Source organism: Pinus tabuliformis, chromosome 7 (genome assembly GCF_031772625.1).
Source record: "Pinus tabuliformis cultivar Carrire ecotype Pingquan chromosome 7, CPIR1, whole genome shotgun sequence".
NCBI lineage: Eukaryota > Viridiplantae > Streptophyta > Pinopsida > Pinales > Pinaceae > Pinus > Pinus tabuliformis.
The window spans coordinates 270920182-270928716 of NC_142293.1; the positions used below are offsets into that span (position 1 = coordinate 270920182).

At 37.7% G+C, this 8535-nt stretch overlaps 1 non-coding gene across 1 annotated transcript; it reads left to right on the forward strand.

Annotated features, from left to right (window-relative positions):
- Positions 1 to 213: 213 nt before the first annotated feature.
- On the forward strand, positions 214 to 355 carry LOC149246917 (U4 spliceosomal RNA). Its single transcript, XR_016267624.1, has one exon. It is a non-coding gene; the product is annotated as a U4 spliceosomal RNA (small nuclear RNA).
- The last annotated feature ends 8180 nt before the right edge of the window (positions 356 to 8535 follow it).

Consider the following 8535-nt stretch of genomic DNA (forward strand, 5'->3'; position numbering starts at 1 on the left):
AATATAAGAAAATAAAATTTTAATATATATTATTAATTAATTATTAATATATCATTAAAAAACATTTATGATCTTCTCTTTAAACATTATAATCATCCAAATAATTGAACATTCTCCTTATCAACTACAAAATATAATGTATCTTACCACATCTCACAATTCAGAAAAAGAAATACAAAGAGTATAAGGTGGAGGAACAAATAATACATTGCCATCTTTGCACTTGGGGCAATGACACAGCTAGTGAGGTAAAACCGAGGTGCGTCAATGGCTGGTTGAAAACTATTTCCAAACCCCCTCGTTGGCCCGGGCTACGCCTTGGCCTTCAAGAATTTTTGGAGGGCTTGCCTTTGGCCCCAAATAATTCAAATTTCCAAACTACAAGTACAGGAGACGAAATTTCCATGGTTGGCATTGTTGGTTAACTTATGATATTGTCCTATATGGGAATATATTTCTTCATGGATGTTCAGGATTTATCCTTATTATAACCAGACTACCTATGCAAGAGAATTGAGGCATCATAGTTATTAATATTCTCTGATCATTATCTACTGAAAAAGCCACATATATTGCCTAATCATTAAAATTCCCATATGTTATTTGATCGTTCTTTCTACAGAGAACATTCTCTATGTAAGGATCTAGTGGCACTAGCCATGGGATTGGAGTTCACAAGTCAAAACGTTTTAGGTCATATTAGAATTTGTCCCTTGTCTTACATTAAAAAAAAGAGTTTTCTCAATTGATATAAGGCTTTGCCTAGGTTTAAAATTGCATTTATTTCAAAACTTGGTTTACCAAACCTATCAAGTGTGGATAGCCCTAGTCTTACATCGAAAAAAGTCATAGCTAATATAGGTATTTTCCAAACTATTTATTGTGGTTAGCACTTGTCTTACATCGGGGAAAAAGGAATTTCTCAATTAATATAGGGCTTTTCCTATTTTTAAAATTGGATTTATTTCAAAACTCAGTTTACTTATCTAGCATTTCTAGGAACAAATAATCTATGAATATCCCTGATACATAGTAAGGTAGTAAATCAAAGTGTTTGGAAATTGGAATGTAATTGAATTTCGTTATACTGAGACTCAATTATTCTTTTTAATGCCACATTGCTTACCACTATGTAAACGGGTCTCTTAACATGGTTTTAAAATTATATGGAAGTAATATTGGGAAATGTAGTAGTTGTTGTTAGTCAAGTAAAATTAAGACCATTTTTGGGAGGAACCATAAGTTTTGGACTTATAAGAACTTGAGAATAATTTCCAAGTGTAAGGAGGATATTGTGTTTCAGTTATAACTTTACAGTGCCTTGAGTTGGAGAAAAATTTTCAATGGTATTGACCACATCATCGAACATGGATATATAGACAATCATAGAACTACATGTAGAGAATGATGGAAAGCCCCTAATAATACACAGGGGAATTAGTCTCAGTACCTTCTCCAACAATGAAGTCTACAAAGAATTCATCAATTCATGGGATTCCGACCATCTCCTTTGTATTTCATAATTTGAGAAAAAACCCGTAAACCGTTAATCAACTTTTCCTCGCATAGAAAATAGTGTGATGTGTTGAAATTTGGGGCAGTTATGGGATGAATTTGTGCATAGGAACCCATTTAGACCAAAAGAAGCCCACCTTGGACCTAAGGAGAATTCAAGTTGGACAAAAGAATTATTATTGTTAATAAGTTTGGCACTCCTATTTTATTTGATGTGACAAAAATTACTTGGGCAAGTAATCCTTAAATCATTAAGGAAACTATATTGAAATTATTATGAGGAAATTTGATTTAAATATTTCCCTCCAACTTCAAGTCAGCTTCATGTCAACCTGCCTAAGGGATGTGACCCTTCATAGGTGGAAACAACTATAAATTGGCCACCTTGGCATATCAAATTCGGATCTCAGACATTGGCGCCTCGCATATCTTTCTCTATGGCTCATTATCTATTTTAGAGGCTTGCATATCTTTCTCTGAGTGGCTCGCATCTATATGGATGGTATTTTCTATAGCTCGCACTCTTTATGGCTTATATTAATGAATCACATTATTATCTATGGCTAGCATATCAATTTTTTGTGGTAACTTGCATCTATTTTAATTTCTTTCATCTCTGTTTGGCATCCATTGGCTCATATTTATGTGGTAGCTCGCATCTATTCTATTGTCTTGCATCTATGTTATGGCTTGCATTTATTCGCTCACATTTATGATATATTCTATTGGCTGGCATTGTTTTTATGGCTCACATCTTTTCTATTCGCTTACATCTATGTTATGGCTCACATTTATGTGGTAACTCCCATATATTATATTGTATCTCATCGTTGTTCTAGCTCACATCTATTGGCTCTCATTTCTGTTGTGGATTTCAACTATTAGCTCGCATTTCTCTGTGGCATGCGTATCTCCTATTATTCTCTAAGGCTCACATCTAGCAATGGCTCATAATTATATCTTTATGACATGCTAATGTACCTTGTAATGTCTATAATGTTTACGTAGTGATTCTTATGTTGTTTGGACAATGATTATGGTATCTATTACAACAATGAAGGAAATGATTTAGGGTAGTAGTTTTTATTGTTATAACATTAATATATTCTCACAATGATACTTGTGATGACAAAGTAACCTTGATATGGCAATGAATTTGTCACGAAAATGACCTAATACAATAGTGACCCTTGACACTTGATAGTGACCGAATGTGATAATGACCTTAAGACAACAATGTTTGAGAGTGACCTAATATGGTAGTGAACTTATGTCTATGGTGTATGTTTGTGTTTGATATACAACAGTCAAGTATTATAGTATACTTATGAAAATGATGTAATACACACTATTGGGCAATGATACATGTGATTGTATTGGACGATAGTAACTCTTATGACATAAGAAAATGATGCATATTTCCCATGCTTATGATAGTTACAATTATTCCTATGCTTATGGTAGTGATAAATTTAGTGATGTATGGTATTACAGTGATGTATATGACAATCTGATATATGGCAGTGATAACTACAATATAATGTATCACAGTTCTCATGACAGTGGTATCACTATGACATGTGCTTCTACTAGAGTTAGAATGATTTGAACGTGGCCCTAATTAGAGGTTTTGTGAATACCTCCTTTAGAGGTGTGTCTATTGCTAACTTATAAGGATCTAATATGTTCCAGGTTTAGCCCAAGGTAGGCTGATGTGGTCGATGATAAAATATTGTTGTCTCATGATATTTGTACATTGTATCTCAACTAAAAATTTGATGAATATCTAAGAAGAAGAATCTGGTTTTGTTTTACCCCTTGTGGGGTTTTTCCCTAGTCTTTGACCTAAATATTGGTGTCTCTATTAAGTATGCTTTTATTCTATATTCCTTACTATTCCCCTGAATTGTTGATGTTATGGTTCTCTCTACATGATTGCTAATGATGATATGATGTTACAACATGAATGTAATGTGAAAATGTTGATTTTTTTTTTAAATGCAATTATCTACAGTAGAGAACAATTTAGCCCTAAATAATTAACATGATGAACAACCCAAGTATTATGAATATCTATTCAAGCATTCCCTTCAGATTCCAAGTATGGCTTTACAACCATTGTGCATATGTAGTGAGTTGTGTATATATTGCAATGTGTGAGTAATGCATGCTGCTACAACTGATTTTTTGGTTAGTGAAAAGTTAAAATTTTGTGACAGGTTATTCTTTTTAAGAAAATGTTCTTAGTGTGTTGTTTTATAAGTTATACCAATTTGGCAAGCATGTTTTTCTCATATTTGTAAATATTGGAATGGAGTGTCACAAACTTACTCCGCAAGGAAAATCCCTTCAACCCTAAGATGTTATGTGCAGGGTTATCTATTCGATCAATGTTTATAGGACTTTCATTTAGACTAACTACTTGAAACAATGAGGTTGCACAAATGAACTATGATATTTCCCATCTGGGGAAAAACATAACTTCTTGGTGGGGAATATTACCTTCATTGTAGGACCATTGAACCAAGACTATGGTTATAATAGATTTCTATGATTTTGGTCTTGAAGCCTCTCTTCTTTCGATATTCTTTGACACTAAATACAAAATCTAATGATTCGGAGTTATCAACAAGTTTCACCTCTATTTCATTCTTGGAATAAGAATTGAAAAATATTTTGGCAAGGCCATACATCTCAATAATAAATGCTAGAATCTACTCTACTTGGTCATCTCATATTCCTACCCTCCTTGTGTAATAACACTTTTCTTTTAATAAAAGGGGTGAAGTAAAGGAAATAGCCATTGTCATATAATTTACAATGACCATTAATCGATTTAATTAGATCTCAATGGTTGGAGATTCCATAGTACTATGTAATATACCTAATCCCATAAGCATCATTAAAAAGGTGGGGTAATCAAAATTTTCCACCTTAAACATAAATTCAGAGCTAATTATGAGCTCACAATTATTGCCTTTAATCGTTATCAACAAATACATAAGAACATAAAAAAAGTAAGGGATAATAGGAGTATATACAAGAAACCACCCAAGGGGAAAATATGTTAATCAAACCTTCCAATGTGTACTTTTATTGTAGAAATGATTCCTTTATGTTACTATAGGTGACCATAACAACCATGTCACAATAATATAGTTGGTTCAAACATCTCTGTAATGTTCATTTGGGGTAGCATCATATGTGCTCTAGCCATGAAAATTGGTGGAGAGGCTAAAGAACATGAGATCTCCAAGACCCATAAATGGTTTGGGGAAATTCCACCTGGTTAGAGAGATATTATAATTAATATTTTTAATGGTGTTCCTAAGTCTAAACCTAGGAAAATTAAAATATTAATGGGTATTAATATAAAACTAGGTGAGAATGTTCTAAATGACATGGATCAAGCCAAATCTAATCTTAACCCTTGATTAGAGACTTAATCTTGGTCGTTGAACACTCAACAGGAAAAGTATAAGAGGAGGCTTGAGGATCAGTTGGAGATACACCAAGAGTGATTAGTGAGTTTGATTTTCTACAGCGGGGTTTGCTAAGAGAAATTGAAAAAGTGATCAGTATTGCATCGAGGGGCAGTGAGTGGAAGGTAGAGAGGCAGAGATAGTGTCGGAATACCAACACAGAGGCAAAGAGGTAGACACAGATGCAGAGGGAGCCATGCAAAGGCCAACAGTGACTACGCAGAGGCTAGAAGGGCCTGCGTGACTGACACTGAAGCTTCAGAAGTGACATAGAGGGCCAGAGAGGTTGCACAGAGCCTCAGAGGGCTGATATATATGATTTCAGGTTGACGCAAAGGCCAAGGGGGCTAATGCAGTGCTTCATAGAGGTGTTGGTGAGGGTTTCGTGGAGCAGACTTTCATAATATATGCTTCCGAAGAGAGGTATTACTGCCATATTTTTTATCTTTGTCGGGTGAGCCAATTTGGCACCCATTGTACTCAAGAAAAGTTGCTTGATAATAAAACCCTCAGAACTGCTACACTGGTTTTCCCAAGTTGGGTTTTTTCGAGGACGATTATTCAAAAACAACGATGTCCCTTGTGTGTTTGTCTATTTCTTTCAGCTGCTGATCTGTAGATGGTTGAGACTGTATTGTGTTTATTTCAATATTTATATGGTTAAATAACTTGTTAGTAATTTAAAAAGTAGGCAAAATAAACGAGAGAATACAAAAAAATTTCTAATGGGTAATACTTCGAAATTTCAACATGGTATCAGTGCACAACAGATCATAAGAGAGTTGGAGGCACCAACTGAGTCAGAGAATTTGCAGTAGAGATAGTTGTCTCGAGAGACAGAAGTTTCTCCTAAGCAGAAAGTAGTAGAGAAGGGTTGATGCAAAGGGCCTGCGTCATTAGTTTGAGCTAGAGAGAGGCCAGCACAGAAGTATAGGAAGGTAGAAGAGGCTCACAAAGAACCACACAGAGACCAGGAGGGCTGATGCAGTTGGGCAAGGGAGAAAATCAGCCTTCCTGGGACTGCACAGAGACTAGAGGCTCAGTTATTCAATTGCTAGGGCATAGGAAGCTTTGGGCAGATTACAGAGAGTGAGGCTAGTGGGGTTTTGTTGATGTCAAGGTAGAATGTTACCTAACGGGATAGAACCAAGGTAGAGGGAGTCATTAGCTAGGCAGATTTCTAGCCAAGAAATCTAGCTTGATGTTGCAGGAGCATAGGAGATCAAAGAGGTACGATTCGACTATTGGCAGGAGGATTTCCAAGAGGGAAATCGAGACTCAGAGGGAGTTTAGCAGAGAAATTCCAGGAGGGAAGTAGAGACTTAGAGGGAGTCAAAGAGAGAACTTCTTGGAGGGAAGTAGAGACTCAGAGGAGTCAAAAAGAAGAGCAGATAGATGACCATGAATGGACTAAAGGATCAAAACAGGTTGGATGGGGCATCCAACTTTGTGATCTGGAAGGCCAAGATCTTGTCCATTTTGGATAGACATTGCATCAAGGCCTTCGCCTTGAGAATTGTAGCTATTCGATTCGACCCAGATGATAAAGAAACGTATGAGGATGCAATGGCCAAGGCGAAATGCATAATCCTTGATGGGGTCAAGGATCATGTAGTGTAGAATATTGTTGAGAAGAATACAACAAAGGAAATGTGGGACACTTTGACAAAATTGTATCAGGGCACTTCCGTGCAGAGGCAGATGTTACTAGATAATCAGTTGTGGTCGTACCAGATGCAGAAGGGGGAGCAGATAGATCACTTCCTCAACAGGTTGCAGGAGATTCGAGACAAATTGACTTCCATAGGGTCCATGATGAATCAAGAATTAATGGTGAGGACCACCTTGAACGCAGTCTCAGAGGAGTGGGAAACATTCGTGCAGAGCATTCTGGGAAGAGAGAATATTCCACATTGGGAATAATTGTGAGCATCTCTTTGCCAAGAACAGATCAAAGGATTGACCAAGGTGGGAAGTAGTGGCAAAGGAGCCCGGGTCAAGAAAGAGGAGAAAGAGGATGCAGCTATAGCATCTGCGGGGCAGTAGGGGAAGAGGAAGAAAAATGACCTCTCTAAGATTAGGTGCTTCAACTATGGGGAGCTATGCCATTATGCAACCTAGTGTCCTAGGTAGTGCTCATGTACCTCTAGAGAAGAGGTGAGGTGACATCAGGCTGTAGTCAGGAGGACTACAGGAGATGAGGGGTAGGATCCTTGGGGTACTCAAACTCTTGGATCATATCCGGCTATGGGAGCCCTGAAGGGATAGTAGCAGGATGTCGGATGTCAGTAGAAGAGGATGTGGATGGAGCAGCAGAGAATGCTAGAGTGAAGTAGTCCTTGGTAGCACAGAGAGGATTGTAACAGTGTAGGAAAGAACAAAGGTGTTTGTAGCGGTGCGAGAGGCACAAATTTTGTTACGGCAGTGCAGAGGAAGTAGAGGGAGCACAAGATAGCAGCAGAGAGAGCTTCAACATTAGGAGGGTTTCTAGCCTGACAAGGATGTTAGTATTTGGGTAGATTAGCTACCATCATCTCAGTAACTAAGTTGCAGTGTAGCAGTAGTAGTGGTAATGCTATAGGAAGCACGATGCAACATGAGGAGAGAGGGTTGCAGTACAAAGGTAGTGTTGGGAGGAAGGACCAGTAGCATCACAGATCTAGAGGAGTTGTCGTACAAATGTAGCAGTGGCAATGGTAAAGCCATGAGAAGCAGTACAAGATGCAGCAGTTCAGAGGATGTTGGGTGTGAAGGCCGAGCATCAACATAGGTATTGTGCCGGATGATGAGGGTGATGCTTAGAGATGGAGTATTACTATAGCACATTCCTCACTAAGAGGGGGTGTTGATTTTGGGTATCATCGAATGTGATCTAGCCATGAAAAATGGTGGAGAGGCTAAAACACATGAGATATCCAAGACCCAGAAATGGTTTGGGGAAATTCCACCCGGTTCGAGAGATATTAAAACAATTAATATTTTTAATGGAGTTCCTAAGTCTAAACTTAGGAAAATTAAAATATTAATGGGTATTAATATAAAACTAGGGGAGAATGTTCTAAATGACTTTGATCAAGACAAATATAATATTAGCCATTGATTAGAGACTTAATCTTGGCCTTCGAAGAATCAATATGAAATGTATAAGAGGAGGCTTGAGGGTTAGTTTGAGATACACCAAGAGTGATCAGTCAAATCGATTTTCTAGAATGGGGTTTGCTAAGAGAAATTGAACAAGTGATTAGTGTTGGAGTGAGGGGCAGTGAGTGCAAGGCAAATAGGTAGAGATAGTGCTGGAAGACCAGCGCAGCAGCATAGATAGTGTCGCAAGACCAGCGCAAAGGCAGAGATAGTGTTGGAAGATCAGTGAAGAGGCAGATAGGTAGACGCAAAGCCAAAGGGAGCCACACAGAGGGTAGTAGTGATTGCGCAGAGGCTAGAAGGGTTTGTGTGACTGATGCAGAAGCTTCAGAAGTGAAATAGAGGGCTAGAGAAGCTATGCAGAGCCTCATAGGGCTAACGTAGAGGGTTTCAAGCT